Below are 22,536 nucleotides of genomic sequence, written 5' to 3'. Positions count from 1 at the left end.
CATATCTACTCCCGCCTATGCCACATTGCCTTGGTGGGCGTTTATTTTCGTTTCTGTGCTAATGAATACGCGTCCAGACACTCACATCATTAACCACTCACTATTTTCACAAAACCAAAAAATTGAAAATAATAATAATAAAAACTTTATTTTTCATAATTCAAATGCGTCTACTTTCTTGCAATGCTTATTTTTCAAATGCGTGTTTACACGACTTAAATGAAATTTTATAGCCTCTTGCTGCTATTTGTGCTTTTATTTTAATGTCTTTTTTAGCGTGTTTTTTTTTATTGAGGGAAAATTATGAAGCAATTATTTAATTTAATGCTGGTCATAAATTTAATTTTAGCTGGTATTCGCAGAGTAATGATTTATTTCGAGCAATGTGTCCACCTCATCCAGCTCATTAGAGCTGATAGCGTGCGCTAAGGACAGCTGCTAGAAGAAGAAGAATTTTGGGGAAGAAAAGTTAGCCCATAGATGCGCGTACTACAATACCGAGACTTTGTTTTCTTATTTATTTGGTCATGCGTTTTTTGATTAGATCAAAACAATTAGAGCATAACGAAGAAAATGAATTGCTGTTATTTCTCAGTTATGGTTCCCAAATAACAAATGCATAAAATTATTATTATTGGATATCAAGACTATTTGCTTTGATTTCATATTTCAAAAAATGCATACACTAGGAATACCCTCTAGGTACTGAGGCCAAAGAGTCATAAATACGCCCAGCGTTTTTTAAGCTTTTTCATTGGGATTTTTTTTTTCTTATCTTATTATTAATTTTTGTTGATTTTGTATTTTTATTTAATTTTTTAAATTTTATTTTATGTTTTTTTTGTTTTTTTTTTCCTTTGCTTGGTGGGTGAGGTAGAGTTCAAAATGCCTTCGCACATACAGCGATCGTCGTCTACTGCGTTGAGTGGTGTGGCCACTAACACAAACGCTCCTTCTCTTCTGGGGGACTCCCTTCCCGGAACTACTTTCTGCATTACTTCGGGAGTGCCCAAAACGGTGCCCATTGCGAATCGAATTTGGTAAAAGGAGCATTTTTCAGCTCAAGCTTCATACTTATTTAAAATTTTTCAACTAACTAAAATTTCACTTTAAATATTTTCAAAGCTTCTAAGCTGAAAGTTTTAGCCATTTGAAAATTTTGATTTTAACTCTTATTTAAGCGGAAAGGTATTTCATTACTTCGTTTGAAGTCCATGAATTTTTAATAGTAAAGTTTAAAGAAAGATTATTTGAAATTTCGAAGAATTTATCATTCACCTATCACACAGTGCGGCAAATGTGAAAGCGGTTATGAAATAGACAATAAGAAATAAATTTAAAAATTATAAAAAAAATACCTACGTACGTCTACATTTTTTGCTTCTAATAGAGAAATATTCAAAATTCGTCCATTGTGATACCATAAGGGGAAGGAGAAGGAAGGGAAGAAGGGGCGGCATTGGGGTTAGAGGATGACGACCAACCGCTAACTTACATTCGTAATTAGCCGCTTCAAACTACTAATGAACTTTACCAGATGTGTGATATTTAAACCCGAAATATCCGCTGGTGTAGTGAAAAAGTGAGAGCGCAGATGTCTAAATCTTTGCCCGACGACAGCGCAGCTGAGAAGAAGGTGCTGAGATGATTCCTCCTCGCCCTCTAGACTCTTCTGCCGAACAGACTTGAGGCAATCCCAAGTTTCACCGCATGGACACCTAACGGGCAATGTGCGGTAAGGATACCCACTAATTTTGGGAGCTGCAGCTTTGTTAACCTTAGAAGTTCCTTCGAGTGGCCCCGATCTACCAGAAGGATGTCGCGACTTTGCACGCTTGTGCACCAGTCTGGAGCTCGCTCGCGAGACCCATCTTTTCAGGAGCAGACACATGTTATCAAAGGAATGCCAATCCTCTCATTTTGCGATGAAACCATTTCCAGGGTTCCCTGTGTAGCCAACTCTTCAGCCCAGCAGTTTCCTCCTATGCCGCTGTGACCGGGAACCCAAATTAGCCTGATATCGAAGTATTCGGATGCATTCGAGAGAGAAGCCAGGCATTCCCCCGACTAATTTCGAGCACACAGACATCGAGCCCAAGGACCTGATTGCCGCACACCGCCCACTCCTCCCTTGAGGGAATATGAGTGGGAAAAGTTCCGCTCTGACCTATTTCCCATTTTAAAAAAATTATTGCTTGCTTATTACTTGGTTCGTTTTCGGTTTCGTTTCCGTTTCGGCAGAAATTGACTGAAGTTAGGTTCGATTCGGTTCGAACTTAAAAATCGATATTCGGCCATTCTCTAGCCTTTACCTATAGAGACTAGATTTCGAATTCGCTAATATAAACTAACAAACTAAGAATTCTTGGCCAGCATTCGGTCCCATTCCCATTTGACAAGAAAATACTTGAATATAGATAACTTAGATTTTTGGAAACTCACCAACGAAAATGTTTTCGTAAAACCTAAAACGCAATAAAAGCGAAAATAACTTTATGAAAAAAAATGGTTGTGTAGCAGTAAAAGGTAAATTTTTATGACTCAAAAATGATGTCAAAAGAAAAAAATAATGGCACGTGAGAGACATAAAAAATTTTCCGCCAAGTGTCTTGCTAAAATATGTATTATGAAAATATGAAAATTTTCAGCGTGTCTTACAAGGTGACGCAAAATTTAAGAACAGAGCAAGAAAACAAAGAAAAAAATTGGTGGGTACACTTTTGTTAAGTGTTTGTCCGAGCTCCTCCTCGTATTTGTGGTGTGCGTCGTTGATGTTGTTCCACAAATGGAGAGACTTACAATTTTCACCCGACTACGAACGGGAAGTGGTTTTTTATAAGTTTTTTCATGGCAAAAATGAATTCGGAGGTTTGCCGTTGCCTGCCGAGGGGCGACCGCTATTAGAAACAAAATTTTTTTATTATTTGATGTTCATTTACGTATTCGAATTCTACATAAAACAAAAAAAAAACATAGTTGCGCGCCTTTATCCTCACATGTATGTATAAGTATAATCTTCCGATAGGGTGATTAATTTTGTGCCACCTTGTATAAGGAAATTTTAATTTTTTTTTTTTTGTGTGAAGCAAAAGACTTTTGGCTGCTTCTAATTGGATATGAAAAAATGTTTACTGACGAATGAAGAAAAATGCCATTCATAGCACCTGTATACACATCTGTATGTATTAAGTATGTACATACATATTTTCACTGCGATAATTGAGCGATCTAATTAACAGTAGATATATTTTCGCAAAAAAAAGCACAAAAAAAAATAATGAAATAATCAAAAGCGGCAATATTTATGTTTTGGCACAATTAGCATGAACAGTCACAATTTTTACAGTATTTTTATGTGCATTGTAGTCGTAAAAATTGCAACAAGACTTCCACTCAAATCCAAAATGTGGCAGCAAATTGTGGCAGTTATCAAGTGTTTTTTCTTTTGTTTTTGTTGTGCATATTCATGCAAGTGTGGATATGATTATATGATTGTTTGTAAAATGCAAAGTGTAATCGTAAAATAAAATAAATTGCAAATGTTTTAATTTGCATACTGCAGGTGTTGCCTTTGCCATTGCCTCTGACAGTATTCTTAGCGGTACTTCTTGGACGAAGTATTGTTGTCGTTAGTCGGTTGCCTTACAAAAAATGAATTTATTATTATTAACTTTTATTATTATGGTTTTTTTACAAGTGATTGGTGCCATTCAAATCGTGAATCACGCACTACATATGTATGTATGTATGTACTCTTGTTGCTATATAATTTGTAATTTATAAGCACAAACATGTGTTTGTGCAAAGAACATTTGCATAAATGGTGGCTCAATGAGATGCAGACATACACGTGCACACAGCTGCGCATTCGTGTGTAAGTATTTACGAGCGCATTTGAATGTACGAAGTCACGACTGCGTTTAGTGAGAGCTTAGCGGCTTGCTGGGTGGATGAAAGTAAATGCAAATCAGGTGATTTTCCAGATTAATTTTAAGATAATTTCTGAAAGCTCACAAAAGTTTGTACATTTTTTTCTTAAAAATTAAGGTTCCAAATGCTCGACTTATTTTGCTGTGTTTCTTATACTTTTATACTTTCGTTTTTTTATTATTTTTTTTTTTAATTTATTCATTATTTCTTTTTTTTTATTTCTGTATTTATTTATCCCTTTTTTATTTATTTGCTTATTTCTGTATTTCTTTATTATTTCTTAGTTTGTTTATTTTTTTTTTGGTACTTTTTTTCTATATTTAATTTCTTTTTTAGAGATAAAAGATAAGAGTTTATTAAGTAGAAAACGTTACAATATTTATGTTATCGCACAATTTACAGAATATGATATAAATCTTAATTCTACATCATTATATTTGTATATTTATCTTTTTTATTTTTTCTTTTTGTATTATTATTTCTGTATTTATTTTTATTTTTTTATTTCTGCATTGATTTTTATTTTATTTTTGTACTTTTTTTATTTATTCCTTTTTTATTTATTTCTTTATTTCTGTATTTATTTTTATTTTATTTCTGTACATTTTTTTATTTATTCCATTTTTATTTATTTGTTTATTTCTGTATTTATTTTATGTGTTTTTTACAACATATAAATATTTTTCTCATAATTATTTTTATATTTTATTTGCTGGTAGCTCAAAATAAATATATCTACATTAATTTTTTATTAAAAAGTCTCCTTTAATTTTTAAACAACTCTAAAGTAGAGTTCTAGAATTTATTCGCACATTCTCAACGAGTACCCGCACACCTGTTCAATACTTATTATTGAGCTCTTTCGAGTATATCGAGCAATATTTTTGACTATTGTGAATATTTTATCAGCAATTTTCTTAAGCTTGTAAAATTATTCATTCACCAAAAACTAAAAAACAAATACTGACAAATAAAATTGAATATGTTTTTTAGCTGCTCAAAAGCTCCAAAATTTCAAACAAACATTTGAGCAGTTGAGCAATGACGAGTTTCCGGCTACTCGCACTGCTCGATAACCGGATATCTGGAGCTCTACTCGAAAGTATGTGAATACAGAATAATACCACAGCGATATTTTGCAAAGTTTGGGCTATTTATGTATATTTTTATATTTTATATTTTGTTCTATGTACATATTTTTGTATTTCTTTTACATTTTTATTTTATTTTTATTTTTTTTTTAACTCTTTATAATTTTGATTTTGTTTTATGCATTTTTTATTTCTTTTAGATTTTTATTATTTTTTTAACTTTTTTTAATTTTAATTTTTTTTATATTTTTTATTTTTTTACATCTTTTTATTTATTTTTTTTAAATTTTATTTATATTTTGGTTTTTATATTTTTTTAAATTTTTTTTATTATATCATTTTTTATATTATACTATTTTTTACAATTATCTTTTATATAACAACAAAACCCATATAACTCAAACATTTAAACAAAAACCAAAGTTCTACAGTGCCGAAATTTAATAAAATTTAACAAATTTTCGTCAAACTATCAAATATTTTACGCAGAATTTCTAGAATTTTCGGGGTATGCAATTTTATAGCCCATTCAACGAATGCTCGAAAGTTTTTATAAATATTAAATTAAAAAGCAAAGGCGCATTAACATTTCTCTTTATTTGTTATTTGTTTAAAAATTGTATTTCTATTTGCATTAATTTTTCCTATTTCTGTTTTCTCTTAATTTCATATGCAATGGCGCAGTACGAGTTTAGGCTGGTTAAAAATGTTAAATAACAATTTTGTAAAAAAAAAATATCAAAATAAAAGAAAAAAATGCTTGCGCAGTTATATGTTAAACAAAGGTCACAAACTTTTGACGCCAAGCGTTGCATGAGTGCGAAAGATTGTCAAGAAGATGATAGTGCGAGTTAAAAGCGGAAAGAAAATAACGTGGAATTTTTTTAATTTCTCTAAAAACAAACTGTAGTCAAAGGACTGCAGACTTGTGACACTCGGATTTTGGTTTAAAGAAATCTAGTTTTAGGCCCTTAGTCTTTAGACAAAGATATACTCAAAAGAGCAATTCTTTAGTGCAGTTTTAGCCTGTGTCACATTTTGATATCTTCCACATCTGTAAAGAGAGATCACGGAGTTTTATCGTTGCCTTAGTAGGCGATCAATTCCGAGCGACTCTTCCGAAATTTTAAGACGTGAATGTTTAGTTAGATACCCGCAACGTCGTAAGTCGTGCTTGTTTGTGGGTTTTCCCCTCTAAGGCTCTGCGAGTACTAGCTTCTATCTACCAGGCACTACTTGCTATTGCAAGGAATTACAAGGCTTATAAACCATATACATAGGTATTGAACTCTCGCTGCGGTAGGAGCTGCCTATGGCCTGTTATTCGATAGATGGATTTTGAGTCAATGCATTAAATACTAAGCAAATACAAACACACGAAATGTCGCAAGGTCTTACTGGCTTGCGGTCAATCGCAGGCGACTTAAAGGTCGACTTAAAGGACAATAATGAGGGTCTAACTCGGTACTATCTCATAGAAAACTACGGTATGGAGTTCGATATAATTTCGAGCGGGAGAAGTCATCTCAGCATCTTTATCAGCATCAGCTCAAGTCAACACAACACTCTCGAGAAGACGATCCTATAGCAAGAAACTGGCTATAAATATGCTGGACCTAGATCTGGGCGAATAGTATTGGTGCATTTAATGGACGCCGTAATGCATAAAGTTGTAGTGGCTACACCATACGACGCAGTTGACGATGGTCGGTATAAGAGCGAAGGCATTTTAAACCTTACCTCACACACCAAACAAAAAAGAAACTGATCTCATCGCATCGCATCGCATCTCATCTCATCTCATTTTGTCTCATCTCATCTCATTTTATCTCATCTTATCTTATCTTATCTTATCTCATCTCATCTCATCTCATCTCATCTCATCTCATCTCATCTCATCTCATCTCATCTCATCTCATCTCATCTCATCTCATCTCATCTCATCTCATCTCATCTCATCTCATCTCATCTCTTCTCTTCTCATATCATCTCATCACATCTCATCTCATCTCATCTCATCTCATCTCATCTCATCTTATCTCATCTCGCCTCGTCTCATCTTATCTCATCTCGCCTCGTCTCATCTTATCTCATCGCATCTTATCTCATCTCATTTCCTGTTGTAGTTTATCTATTTACAATTTTATTTATTTGGTGGAAATACAAATCATGCAATCAATCAGATACTCAAGAGCTCAGTTTATCTAGAAAAACAAGTGTATTTTTCCGGTAGCAAAAATATTTTCATTCCTGACTTATTTCCCGTTGACTGACTTTGCCTGCCACAGTCAAAGTCGTACAGATTCGAGTAACTTGTTTATTACTTTGCGAATTTAATCAAGCATTTTTTGTAACAACATTTTGATTAGCAGTTCATAAAATAGGCTATAAACGAGACGAAAACGTACATGTGTATGTGTGTATGACTAGACAAGTCGCAGGCATGCAAATCAATACACAGCACCGGCAATTTGCCACAAATGTCAAAATGTCGCACTCGCTGGCAGGTTGAAGTGAATTGGTGAACCCAATTGTTGTTGCTGTTTTATGGTACTTTTTGCATTTGTTTCTTTTTCTATTACTTTCTGTTCTCTGTACTATTCTTATCAAGCAGTGCATAGCAATTCTGTGTCGCATTTAATTAAAATCTCCATTAAGGTACGCCAAACAAACTGCACCAGCAACAACAAAACAAGCGCGACGGGTGCGACGGGCTTTGGCATGACTGACTGACCGGATAGCAGCCATGTATGTATGTATGTATGCATGCACATACATAGATGTCTGTTTGAGGGCTGTGTTGCTGCACCAGTTGGTTGGATAAGTGGCAACTAACCGGTCGACTACAAGTCGATCAAGCGAATTTCAATCACTCGTTTGGGACCCCCATCGTGACAGTCATCGGGTATTTAAATTAAAAGTTGTGGTTTTAGATGCCTACGCAAAAAAATTTTAGGTACAACAACAAAACAAAAAATAACAGCAAAATCTCTATGAATGTATCAAATAAGGTTAAAAATCGCTGAAAATTAAGAAGAAAAAAACCCGCGTGAAATCAATGTGACAACAAGAGCGGAACTGCTGACTTAATTATTGAATGAATTTTATTTTTAAAAACTGAATGCGGTTTCTATTTTAGAAATTGCTGAGTTTATATGTTCCTTACGGTTGTGGGCAGCTTTTAAAGAATTACTTTTTGGATGGTTGTTTTTGTTTTTCTTCTAAAGCTTATTGAGTCTCGTCAAATTCGGTGTTGCTAAAGGGTTTGGGTCAAGGTTTTCAAAACACTTAACATCAATGAAAAATAGAAACAGAACAATAGAAAAATTATGTTTACAGTGCGCGCAGTAATATTTTTCCATCAACTTTTTCATCATATCATCTATATAGAGCAATTCCGCGTCAAGTAATCGAAGTAGGGTCTTTCAAAAGTGACGCTTAAATGTCAGTAGTGAATAATTCCTAGACGGTACCTTTTTTATGTCATCTTTAACATTTGTTAAGTATATTTTTAAATAAAAAAAATATTGAAATTTGCCATGAAAATGGTCGATCTGCAAGAACAACAACATACGCAAAATCCTTGATTTTTTTGTGGAAATAATCAAGCGAATGAGTCGACAATTCAAAGATTGGTGAAAAACTTTCAAGATAAAATACTGGACGTTCTATTGAAAAAATTTCTGCTGTAGCGCAAAGTGTTGCCAAACAACCTTCAACATCGACATGTCGACGTTCTGAACAATTCGGCATTTACCGAATTCAACAATTGGATTTTACCTGCAGACTTGCCATGGTAGACATTTAAATGATGTCATTTTCACATATAATTGTTAAGAGCCGTATTTTGAACAAAAATAGTGAAACCTGAACGAATTTTTATATGTTTTATATTAAAACAACATCTGGGCGCGTCTCTTGAAGGACCCTTTATTTTGCACATTATCGTAAATTTTTGTAAAATTCGGTTTATTTGTATAAGAAGTAATCTGAAAAAATGTTGAACGAATTTAATAATTTTGAGATTTATTCAATGCTGAAAGTATTGATACAGCATTTTTCGAAGTGAAAAATGTTCGTTTCTTTTTAACATTTTCATACTTTTTTTATTAATAATTATTGAAAAAAATCTCTGGAATAACTGGTGAATTATCTGAAGAAGTACTGCAGAAAATTTCAATCCGATTTGTCCAATATAAGTATAAGGTCGAGTAGTTACCGAAACCCGCCTTAGAGCGACTGTCACTCAAATACTCATAACTTCGGCAATTTTGCTCGTACCTACTTTTCTTGAGATATGCATGCATTTAAAAATTTATTAGACACATTTCATTTTAGCGACTAATTAGCAGTACCTAACTGTTTACCAAAGGAGCTTTTGTTAATTACCATTCGCTGAAATGGTCGAAATGCAAAAGTGTATAGAATTAAGCTGATTATTATAGTTTGTCTTAACAACTTCTTTTTTTACAAAACTTTCTATTGTCTCTAACAAAATACACAACACGTGCGCTTAATTATCGTTGATGTAGAGAAAATCAACAACAAAAATCAATTTGTATAGCAAAAACTAAAACGTTGCCTTGCTCAAGTATGTAATTCTTTTGTTTACAAAAGATCGTAATAGAGTAATATTTTTTTACTAGATATATACAGGGTGAACGATATGAAGTGTTACCTATTCAAAACACCATAACTTTTTTGTGTGAAATTAGGTTTTATTGATTTCAAAGACAAAATTGTTCCAAAATGACTACAATTTTCACATACATATATTAACTTTAGCTCGAATGACCACCTTTTGTCTTGCCTTCAAACGGTCAAAAAATGAATGCACGAATGTGATCTTGAGGTATTTTGACCCATTCTCGCATAATCGCTTTTTACAGCGCATCCATACTGGCATATTTTTTAGTCCTCACCTTGCTCTCCGAAATGGACCAGATGGAATAGTCCATCGGACTGGCGTCTGGCGAATTCGAAAGTCATTGTGTGGACGAAATGAAGTGTGGAACATGATTTTTTAACCATTCTTGGTTCGCACGAGCTTTATGAGACGGTGCCGAGTCCTGTTAGAACGTAATTGGTCTACGACCGAAATGTTTGCGTGTCCACGGCTCTAAAGCAGCTTCTTAAACATTTTCCCGATAACAAGTCGCATTCACTTTGACACCAGGCTCGATAAATACGATTGGAGAGCGTCCATTAGCGGTCACTGCGGCCGAAACCATTACTTGCGATGGGAAATTACTTCGAGTGGTCATACGTAGGCTCAAATTCTCGTAGGAGTGGTCGGTCAAGTAAACACGATCGTTTTGAGTGTTTATGAATTGCTCAATTGGGAAATTTTTTTCATCAGAAAACACAATGTTAGGAAATTCGCCACATTCGTGCTGGCGCAACAACTCCTTTGCTCTTTCGCACCGAACTTTTTTTTGCTGGGGTTAAGGATCGTGTGCTCTTTGGAACTTGTAAGCCTTAATCTTGAGCGCAATATGTGTCAAATGCTGTCTTGCGATATTTTCACTTCTTTGGCCATTTTTCTTCCACTTCGACGTGGGTTTCGTTCAAGTCGAGCCCTCACTTTCCGAACCATTTCTGGCGTTGTTTTGGTCCACCTTCATAGCGTTTTGCAATGCTACCAGTATCATTGTAACGTTTTATAGTGCGATACACAAATATTTTATTCACTTTGAGGTGACTGAGCTCACGAGCAATGGCTGGTTGTGATTTTCCAGCCATATATAACGCAATCACACTATTACGTTTGAATTCCATCACAGAAAAAAATAATTCAACAAAACTGAGACGCAAATGCTTTTGATGACTTATAAAAAATATGTATTGAACTGTCATTAGAACAATTTTGACGTTGATGTCATGAGCTGTTTTACAGATACAAGCAGTGTGAAGTTGGTAACACTTCATATCGTTCACCTTGTACATACAAGGTGGTGCAAAATTAATCACCCTATAGGAAGATTTATATTCTTGCAAGTGGCGTCATGCGTGAATCATATTTGAGAATTGTGTGCTGGACAGACAAGCAATGGAAGGGTTAAAATAAAGATTTCCAACACTCAAAATAATTTTTTTTTATTTAGTAAAAAAGTTGTTAAAAAAAAAAAAGTTGATGATTAATTTTGTGCCACCTTGTATATGTTCACATACATATATATTTGCTTCTTTTTTCAACTATGTATAAGTACATACTTACAAGCATTCAGGGTACTCATAGATAACTACATTTGTACCTAATGGTTCTTTTTTTCAATTTTTTATTAATTTTATTTCAATAATATTTTTAATATCAATTAATATTTCTGGCAAGGTAAACTGTTTTCAATTTTGTATTTTATTTATTTTAATTTTTTATTAAATTTTTGCATGCTTTTATAATTTTTAAATTTTTTTTACTAATATTTTTAAAATTCTTCGTAAAATAATCTGTTTAATTTTATTTTTTAATTTTTTTATTATATTTTTTATTTTGTTTATTTTTTATGTTTCATTAACATTTTTTGTAACTAAGCTGTTTTGGTTTTTATTTTATTTAGGTTTTTAAGTTTTTTTTTATTATTATTTTTTCTTAAGATTTTTTTATTATTATTTTTTCTTAAGTTTTTTTATTTTTATTATTATTTTTTCTTAAGTTTATTTTTTATTTTTTATTATTATTTCTTTTTTTCGTTTGTTATTTTAAATATTTTTATTTTCTTTTCCATTCCTTATTTAATTTTATTTTACTAAATTTATTCATTTCATTTTATTTAGTATTTTTTTAGCAATAATTCCTCAACTCGCCTGTCGTTTTTCTTGTTCTTATCTTAATAGAAAATTTGACTGCTTCATTTGTTGCTGTCGTCAAAGTTTGTTATTATTTTTTATTTCAGCTATTTTTTCGTAGTTAGTTTTATTTTCCTGTATTTTTTCTGTTTACTTGTCAGTTGTTGCCATACGAAAGGCCATTCATTCGTCGCTACAAGCTCGAACTCAACGCCTGAAATCGCTAAAAAATCTCGAAGGTGGGTGTTTGGGGATTTGCATTTTAAATTAACCAACTTCAACTGACTGCTGTTGTTGGTGTCGCTAACAGCAGTTAATATGTATATGCATACATGTAGTTGTTTTTGTTTTTCCTTTGTAGCTCAAGCGTTTTATGTTGCTTGTTTATCGCTGTTATGGTTTTCGTACTACTATTTTTTTATTATTTTAATTTTTAGCTTCAGAGCAAAGGCTGATTTTTCGAGCGCTCACACTCTGTTGTTATTTTAAATTTTTGACTTATTTTACGTGCTTTCTTGACCCTATTTTACTTGCAAATGATATTCGGATTTGTTTAAATTATTATTTTTTATTTATTAATTTCTTCTATTTCTTTTTCGTTTACTACCTTCGGGTTTGGGGTTTTCCACAGTCTCTGGCATTTCTAACTTTAACGGTTTCGCGCTAAATGCTTTTGGGATTTTATCTGACTTATGAGACATTTTTATAAGGAGTCGTGATAAAATTAAAATATTGGTTTTTTATTACAATAATATTTTTTGCTATCAATTACTTAAGGCTATTATCGTTTTTATAAGCGCTTATTTGGTTTTTGTGTGGCTTACCATAATTTTGGGCTGTATATTTTTTTGAAGTTTGGAAGTCATTTCGCGATTGTGAAAGCGAAGTTGCAACAAAGATATATTATATACACACATACATACATGCAGCTTGTGGAGTCTACTATAAAGTTTTGCTATAATACTACACAAAATTGATCACCGTAATCTTACATGGTTAATTAAATTTGCACATACCGACGGTATTTATCTACTTGTTAATTTGGTTCAATAATTTTTTATTTTGCAGAATTCAGCAAATGCACCATAAAACTTACCTAAAATGAAAAAAAGAGAAAATTAAAAATAGTAATCAAATGAAGGATTTATGGAAATATTTTAGTAAAAGTTTTAAGACCTTTGGTCCAAGTAATGCCCTTTTACATACCTACAGGAGAAAACAAAAATCAAGAACAACACAAAAAAATTAAAAAATCCCTAAAAGTGGAAGTATAAAACTGCTACAAAAACAACAATATTACGACATACTAGCGCATTGTTTGAAACAATAGAAAAAAATACCTCGCCAATCAGATACGAAAATTCGTTACGGTTATAATTTAGCGCCGGCACTAATTGATTGAAAAAAAAACAACGGTTATGTTTTTAATTAGAGTGGAGTAATTTACGATCCAGATAGACGATGATAGTCTAGAAACAGATACGCATTTGTCTGACTTAAGTCAATAAAAATATATATGTATATATTTTTTTTAATTCACAGATAATAACACGCGTCTGGAAATTTGTAAACTAGATTTTTCTTGTTTATGTGCTTACCTACATTTAGTGAAATTAATATGCGGTTTTCAAGGTAACTTCAGAGAGATAAACAAAATTTCAAATTTTTAAGTTGTGAATTAAAAAAAAAAATTTTTTTTGTGAAAAGTCAACAATTATTAAATTGAGAAAAAAATAAGAATAATAATAATAATAATTTTATTTGCAGTTATTTAAAAAACTAATTGTTTTTGTATTGTACTTCAGGCATTTTTTATATTTATTGGAGTACGGTTTTCAAGATATTTCAGAGAGATAAGCAAAATTTTAAATTTTCAAGTCATGAATTCAATTTTTTTTTTGTGAAAATTTAACAATTATTAAATTGAAAAAAAAAAAACGAATTCAAGTTACGAATTAAAAAAAAAATGATTTTTGTTTGAAAATTCAACAATGCAACAAAAGAAGAGAAATAAACAAAATTTAAAATTTTGAATGTATGAATTAAAACTTCTTTTCTCAATTTTGAAATTGAAATTAAGAAATTAACAAAATGTAAATTTTGCAATTGCGAATTCAAAATACTTTTGTTTTTTGGTTTGTGAAAATTCAATTATTATTTAATTGAAAAGAAAAGAGAAATAAACTAAGTTTAAAATTTTCAAGTTAAGAATTAAGAAAACATTTTTATTTGTTTGAAAATTCAACAATTATTAAATTGAAAGAAAAGAGAACTAAACAAAATTTAAAATTGTCAAGCTAAGACTTAAAATAAATGCTTTTTTTTGTGAAAATGTAAAATTTTTTTTTTTTCTTCACTCCTCTCGGGAGCATAGGGCCTCCACAAGACTTGTCTTGCGTTGGTTAATCTACTTGATTTCTGACAGGGTAGGTGATTAGCCTGCCTAAAATGTAACAACTATTAATTTATTAAAAAAAAATAATAATTCTAATAGAAAGAATATTCCTTTTGTCCCCAGTTGTTTAAAAAATTAAGTGGCTCACAGTATAAACTTAATAAGAATTAATTCATCTGTCGCTTGTTTTGTATATTAGGCAGAAAATTCATCAGCGAATTCATAAAAACAAATTATATTTTTTGGAGTACCTTTTTTAAGACTTTCTTAAAACAATTTGACATGTTTCTAATACATTTTAGTTTAGAAAATTTAGTTAGTTCCACTCCTGTCGAAGCCTATTATTCACTACCCTATGTTGTAGTAAGTACGAGGTAGCGGAAAATTAATCACCGTATCAGAAAATTTATATTCGAAAACGGCGTTGAACGTCAAGCATATTTGACACTTGTGAATGAGCTAGTATACAAAAAAAACAAGCAAAAAAGAATTCCCGCAATAAAAAAATTTTTTTTTGTAGTAAAAAATTGATTCAAAACCCAAATTGGATGCTGAAAAAAATATTATTAGGTGTATGACTTGAGAATGAGGAATTTGCAAGAATAGACGAAAGGCCACTCAGAACCATTACAATATTGCTTCTGCCGTTTTTTGAAACGCTGCAAAAACTATTTGTTTTAAAAATTATTTTTAATTTTTTTAGTTTTTTGGAAAAAGCGCCACCAATTGGGCGCTGATCATGGCAGCAAGCAAGCACTAAATATAAATGAGGTCGTTATTTATATTAAAAAAAAATACTTTTATTAAAAAATTCAATTGAAATTTCATGAGGCGAATTTCTTGAATAGGAATTTCCATCACTCAAAATATATATATTTTTTTTTTCATTTAGTAAAAAAGTTATTCAAAAACAGAAGTGGATGATTAATTTTGCGCCACTTTGTATGAAAGCCCCAAGAAGAGCTAATTCATTCTATATATTTTTTTTATGTTTGGCGTTTAGCTGAAGTACAAACATTTCGTCCTCGCTTAGGTTGAACAGAGTTTAAAATGTAGATATCCCAGGTGCAAAAAAATTAGTATGTACTACAAATTTATTTAAAAAATTTTATACATGAAATGGATAACTGTTGCAGAAAATTAAAAACTATTTGTTGCTACTTAAATAATTAAAATAAAAATTGTTAAGTCCTTCCACGACTAGAGGTGTTTTTTTCTGTGATAAAAGTAAGCGAAAAAATAGAAAACTCCGATCTTTTCACATTCTATTCCTCTTTCCTTGAAAATTACGTAAAACATATACCCCGCGCATCGACTTTCTTAAGCAATTTACCCTTTAAGAATGCAGCTTTCTAGATTTACTTCTCACGAAAAACTTGTCCTAAAAGCTTCACTAATCTTTATAACCAATGCTAAATTTAAATGGACCTACATTTGCTACCTTCTTCTCTTCTTATAGAGTTTCACACATGCCAACATACATACGGGTATACATATACCTATGTGAATGCATATTTTGGTATCTCGGCAATCTTCTCATACTTAGCATAAATATTCGAATCATAAAAAAACATTAGCATAGCTGAAAGGCAAAAATATAATGAATACTTATGCAAACATCCTCAGCTTGTCTAGATATATTTACCGATAAACACACATACATACACACACGCATACTCAACTAATTAATATGCAAAACATTTATCGCACAATAGTTCAAAAAATGCGGGAAGGTGGTGGATATGATTTAACAAAAATAAGAAAATACCAGACTGGTAAGTAGAATTTTATGCAATCATGTAAATATGAATATCTATGCAAATTTGTTGGTATACGCACATACACATGCATACATATGCCTGCATAGAGCAATTTGTACAAGGAAGTTGTTAGCATCAGTGGCAAGGTTGATATCTATCGCCCATCATAGCGTTGGAGTTTTGACATATAAGCAGTGTTTAGACGTAGATGGACAGACTTTCGGTTGGTTGGACGGATGGATGGATAGATAGACAGTTAGATGCATGTTTGGACAGCTAGACAAGTATACAAACAACAAGACAGGCAATCAGTTGGAAATGTGTACTTTGTGGATGAACAGGAAAAGTGCGGAAAACATTGTTTTTTTTTTGTTTTGCTACAGCTTATTTTACGATATTTAATGTGACTTAATTAAAATTAATTTTGCTGTTCAGTTATATTATGTTTTATTGTGTTATGTGGCGTTATGCTATGTTTTGATTTATAACTTTAATTTGGGATATTTAATGTAAATTAATTAAAATTAATTGAGTTGTGTTCAGTTATGTTGTAACCTGTTGTGTTATGTTATGTTATCTTATGTTATGTCATGTTCTGTTGTGCTTTAGTTTATTTCACGATATTTAATGTGGCTTAATCAAAATTAATTTTGCTGCGTTATTATGTTTTGTTGTGTTATGTGGCGCTATGCTATGTTTTGATTTTAAACTTTATTGTGGGATATTTAATGTAAATTAATTAAAATTAATTGACTTGTGTTCAGTTATCTTGTATCCTGTTGTGTTATGTTATGTCATGTTATGTTATGCTTTAGTTTATTTCACGATATTTAATGCATTGCAACTTAACTAAAACTAATTTAGACGTGTTTAGTTATATCACATATTTGAAGTAACTTAATTTAAATTAATTTTGCGGCGTTCAGTTCTATTATGTTATGTTATGTTATGCTATGTTATGTTATGATTGGCTTTAGTTATTTATTTCATGATATTTAATTTAACTTAATTAAAATTCATTTTGCTGCATTCAGTTCTTTTACATATGTTCTGTTATGCTATGTTATGTTATGTAATGTGTTGCCTTAGTAGTTTATTTCACAATTTTATTATGTTATGTGATGTTATTCTATGTCTTTTTTTTTTGTGCATGCAATCTTGAGAAGAATGCTCAATGAGAAAAGTAAGTAATGAAGACGAATATTTGTTTTTGTTTTTAATATTGTATATTTTCTAATTTCAGTGCCGTTATGTTTTTCAGCTATTTACTTCGTGCCCAAACATATAGTATTTTAATAAAAAAACAACTTAACAGACAATGGCACCAGCATAAGATTTAAATTTAACCCAGTAATCCCTTTAACGTACTGATATAAAATTGGAGTTCTAAAAGATTAAAATTGTATTTAACTTCTGAAAAATGTGTTTTATGGTATTTAATAAAGAAAGGAAAACGTATTAAGCCAATGCTTACACACGGCATACCCATAAAGTGCTTATGTAAATAGGCAAGGCATATGAACTTACAGTGAAGTTGGCTTTGAGCCTCTACACACACATACACACATGAACATACGCATATTTGTATTTATTGCAGGAGGATTTACCACCAAACAACCTCAATAAAGTAAGCTTGTACAAATTTTATAGTTTATCCTGCTCTGATCATAAAAAATACATACACCTACACGTATGTATGCATGTAAATTCATATGCATATACAAACATGCGTACGTTTGCCAGCAAGTCAAAGTGGGAAATGCTTTTTTTGGGTAAGCACCTTTACGTCTACTTCTTGAGCGTGTGTATGTAAATGAGTGTGTAAATAGACTACAGCAAAACACATTTAGCCAAACATATTTAAATATGTATGTACATATGTAAACAATACGGAACATATGTTGTTGCCTTTGGCAGAGCACCTCTCGAAAATGAGAACGTGTGTTGCTTTTTTCTTATATATTTACATTTTTACAGAGTTTCTTATCAACTCAAGTCTGGCATAGAACATAAATGTATGTATGTATGTATGCATATAGAGAGAGTACTAATATACTCAAATGCATCTCCATCGATGGCGAGCCCCCTGCAAGAAAACCAGCTGTCTCCTAATTACTGGTTTCTTATTGGTGAATTAAAAATCAAAACTTATGCTGTTCGTATTTTTCGCAGGCGAAAACTAAATGTCCACCTTTCGTAATTATCGACACAAGACGAGTTTTTGGGTGTCAGACAATCTAAATTGGAAAATGAATATCGAGAAGAAAGTTTGTTTAGAATCATTCGTTTGTAACTGTACACTTCAGTCGTTTCACCAATAGAATGATTGTCTTGGGTGACAATAGCAATGAGAAATTGGCTCACCAAAGCTATCAAAGTAGTTACCTACTCTTTCTCCCTATGAAATACATACTAAAGCAGAGCAGTGCCAAACATAAGAAATCGCAGAATCCTCACAAATTAATGTGCTTTTCAATTAGCCAGAAAGAGTTCATTGAAAGGTAACTAACACTTACCCCAAAAAGAATAATAAATGAAGAAAGTTGCTTGTACTATCTGCACAAACCGAATCATTGCTAAGAGCTGACGTAAGCCTGCAGAAAAGTTAGACTTACTTGAGATGTGTCTTAAAAACGTATCCAATCTGCTCGACATCGCCAAGCTCGCCCATGTTCTTAGTTCTTACTACATAGTGGGCTATTGAAATATTAATCAGAAAGCTGAGACTGCTGCAGAATCTGTATGGCAATGAGAGCCATTCCGGAAGCATTTAAGAATCTCTTTCAACACAGCTCAAGTTTTTAATATTCTACGTCCACCAGGCTATTGGAAGTCGCCGTAGCCGAATGGATTGGTGCATGACTACTATTCGGAAGTGCACTGCTTAAAGTATCCGTGCATGCAACACCAAATAATAGAAAAAAATTTTCTTATATCGGTCACATTTCGGCTATGAAAAACCTGCGAGTGTAGTTCTACCATGAAAAAGCTCTTTATAAAACAGCATCTGCCATTCGGAGGCGGCATAAATGTAGATCCTTTCATTTGTGAAAAAACATCAAGATGCGCATCACAAATTAGAAGAGGTAACCAAACACCCAACGAAGGGTGGGTGTAAGCGCCAAATATACAAATTAATATATGTACCAAAATTCTAATTTACGACAAAATATCACGTGCCAAAAAACAGAATTAAATCTTCCCGTGAGTGTCTTGAGAGGAGCACAAATATTTTTGGAATTTATTTAAATATGACGTATAGTTATTTTATGTCTTTTAGATTAATGATAAACGTTTTCTATCTGGAATATAAAAAAAAACATTTCCAGTTTTGTGTTAGAGAACTTGCCTTTTTCTCACTGGGTAGGCAGGTTATTACATCGGCTCGCAGAAGCCCGATGCACTTGAATACTCGTAGCTATGTTTAACAGATTTTGCCTGTATGCTTAAAATATACCTGCGGGGTAGTTACAGATATTACAACATACATGCATTGTAAGATGTTCATTTATGTTTGTATGTATGTGTACGTATGCAATCATGTGAGTGTGCGTTTATCGTGCATTTCAAAGGTACTTGTCAAGGTTTTTGCTTTCTCTTCTCTTTTTTTTAATTTTATGATCACATAAATCATGCTAACATATGCACATGCATGTATGTTATATATATATGTATATATGTAATTCATACATTGCATTCTGTATAGTTTGAGCAAAGAATTCCTGTAAGTTTGTCAATTCTGGCTGCACTGCACTGCTTATCAGTTACACGTACAACTCATACATAAGTATACGGCAAGCAAACATATGTAATTAAATGCTTGTTGTTATTGTTTTTGTTTTTTTACACATTTATTGTGTTGCTAACAACACCTTTCCGTTGTGCCAATATTTGAAATAATAAAGATTACAGATTTATAAAAATTAAAAAAGAAAAGGCAAAAGAGTAAAATGTAAAAATGGAAATCGAATGTTCAACACGTTGGCAATGATTAAGTTGCTTGAAATTTTCTTTCTTCCCTTAAGTAAACCAAATTACGACATTTCGCATTTTTGTGGAATTTATCAGAAACTTATGACTGCATTTCCGTTTTGACGCATGAGTAAATATGGACGCAAAAAAAAAACAAAATCGGAAATGAGTAATTTGGAATAGTCAATTTATATTTCAAATTTTATATGCAGACTCAATGAGTAAAATATTTTAAGTTCTTAATAATTGGAAATTGAAACATAATTACAAAGTGGTGCATTCTCTTATGGGTGCCAAGTTGATTGCATTTACACGGACTTTTCTAAAGCCTTCGACAAAGCTTCACATACGGTGTTGATGGTAAACTACGGTGCACTAGACAGAGCTAGTTTACTGGGGCGACAGCCATTGGTCGGTAAAAACCCGAATCATTCCGGTAACGTGGAACCGACTGTCATGGAAATGTATGGTATTGATGTTGTTGTTGTTGTAGCAGTAATACAAGCCCTGTCAGTGTAGTATATATCACTGGTCGTTTTCTTCTAGCTCGTCTAAAGGTAGGCCCAGGAAACATGCTGTTTCGACAGGTTGGGTCCAGAGGGAGAGGGGTGTTAGATGAGTGGGTTTCAAGGGGCATGTGAAAAGGTGGTTAGTGTCGTGCGGACATATGTTTGGTATGTCGGGGTCTGTGTGGTGCTGATTGCCAAGTTCGCTTGCATAGGCCTTCACTCTACTTTTCTGCAATGGCTTAAATCCTTATTTCGCGTTGTTACACTTCATGATGTTCAATCGGCACGGTGCCTTTTTTCGCCACTTCTGGCGTAGCACCAGGTAGCATTCTGGGTCCATTGCTGTTTATTCTGTTTATAAATGGCATTGGTTCTTACATTTCGTTCGCCAACTTTCCATTATACGCGAACGATCTGTAGATTTATTCAATCGTTTAAAAAACGCGGATAAGATTCAACTCCAATCCGAACTAAATGAATTATATTCCTGGTGCTTGAGATCACATCTTTCATTAAATCTAAAAAAATGCGTCCATGTTTCAATTTCAAAAATCATGCAATTTATTAAAAACTCAGTACAGAGAAGCTGTAGGAGGTAACTTGCAGTCCCTTCAGGAATTTAAGCATCTTGGCATTATTTTTGATATTAAATTTTCATTAATCAGCCATATTAACTTTGTGATTTCAAAGGCTTGCATTATACGAGTACTTCGTTTGGTGCGGTGTAATAGCACTGAATTTTCCCATCCGTACACCATAAAACTGCTAATTCCTAGATGGCAAATATTTATACCCTCTTTGGTATTTGTGAAGTAGATGTACGTACAATTTTACACCATAGAACAATGCCTTAAAATTATTGAGATTCATTTCAAAAATGGTCGATCTTTAAGGACAACATATCGCAAAACTCATGATTTTTTGGGTGGAAATAATCGTCCGAATAAGTCGGCAATTCAAAGATTATTGAAAAAATTTCAAGAAACTGATTCTGTCGAGGAGAGAAAAAGGACGGGCAGACCAAAAAATGGACGTTTTATTGAGAAGATTGCCACTGTAGCGCAAAGTGTACAACCTTAAACATCGACTTCTCGACTTTCTCAACAACTAGGCATTCATAAATCGACTATTTGGCGGATTTCACCTGTCGACGCACTCATGGTGGACATTTAAATGATGTACTTTTTTACATATAATTTTGAAGAGCCATATTTTGTAAATAATTGTGAAAGCTGAAAGAATCTAAATTTTTACTAATTTTTTTAAAAGCCACATCGAGGCGTGTCCTTTATTGGAGTGTCAAATACTGATATTTTATAAATCATATAAATCAAGGAAATTTCTAGTAGCGATCACTGATTACTATGTATTATGATAATAGATGGTTCTCAACACTTACTTAGAGTCAAAAGTCGAAAACCTTACTCAACGAACAATCTGCTCTTTGCAGCGATCACGAATTTTTTTAGTTTTATTTTTTTTTTTTATCAAACGAATTTTTCAATTGCCTGCGCTAACAGAAGATTTTGAAATAAAAAGCGAAAACAAATTTTTTTTTCACAAGCATAAGGCTTCCTTTCGACAACAAAGTGCTCCAAATACATGCAAAGATATGCACATCCATATATACGAGTATGCATACACATACATAATAGTATATGTTTGTATGACTTCATCCTAAGTCAAATGCCAGTAAGTTGGACACTAACATAACAAAAAACACAAAAAAAAAAAAAAAATAAGTCAAAATGTTTCTAATGCCAAATCTAAGTCAGGTTTTGCGCCACAGGAGTGAACACGATTTTTTATCCACACCCTTATGGGTCAGCGAATTGACAAGACAAAAAAAGGCAAACAGAAAACATAAGGACTGACAGGTAAGGCAATCAGACACGATCAAACTTACGAGGAATTAAAAAAATACAGTGCAGGCTATTAAAAGTAGGATTGGCTTGAATCAAACGGTTTGGTACGGTAGTAGATAAAAGCAAGGTTTGGTCGAAACAGAGAATCCATACTAAAACTCAATTGGTTTGAATTTTAGTGCGGTGAATGCTGCTCGCGGGTTGAATTAGAAAGACAAACCGGGAATG

The 22,536-nt window shown here is 32.4% G+C and overlaps 1 protein-coding gene across 2 annotated transcripts in view; it reads right to left on the bottom strand.

Annotated features, from left to right (window-relative positions):
• LOC128862952 (bone morphogenetic protein receptor type-1B) overlaps positions 1-22,536 on the bottom strand; it is a 95,447-nt gene that overhangs the window by 28,776 nt on the left and 44,135 nt on the right. The gene's annotated exons all lie outside the window — the stretch shown is intronic.

This window comes from Anastrepha ludens, chromosome 5, assembly GCF_028408465.1.
Source record: "Anastrepha ludens isolate Willacy chromosome 5, idAnaLude1.1, whole genome shotgun sequence".
In the NCBI taxonomy this organism is placed as follows: domain Eukaryota; kingdom Metazoa; phylum Arthropoda; class Insecta; order Diptera; family Tephritidae; genus Anastrepha; species Anastrepha ludens.
This window is presented reverse-complemented; position numbering and strand designations above follow the sequence as displayed.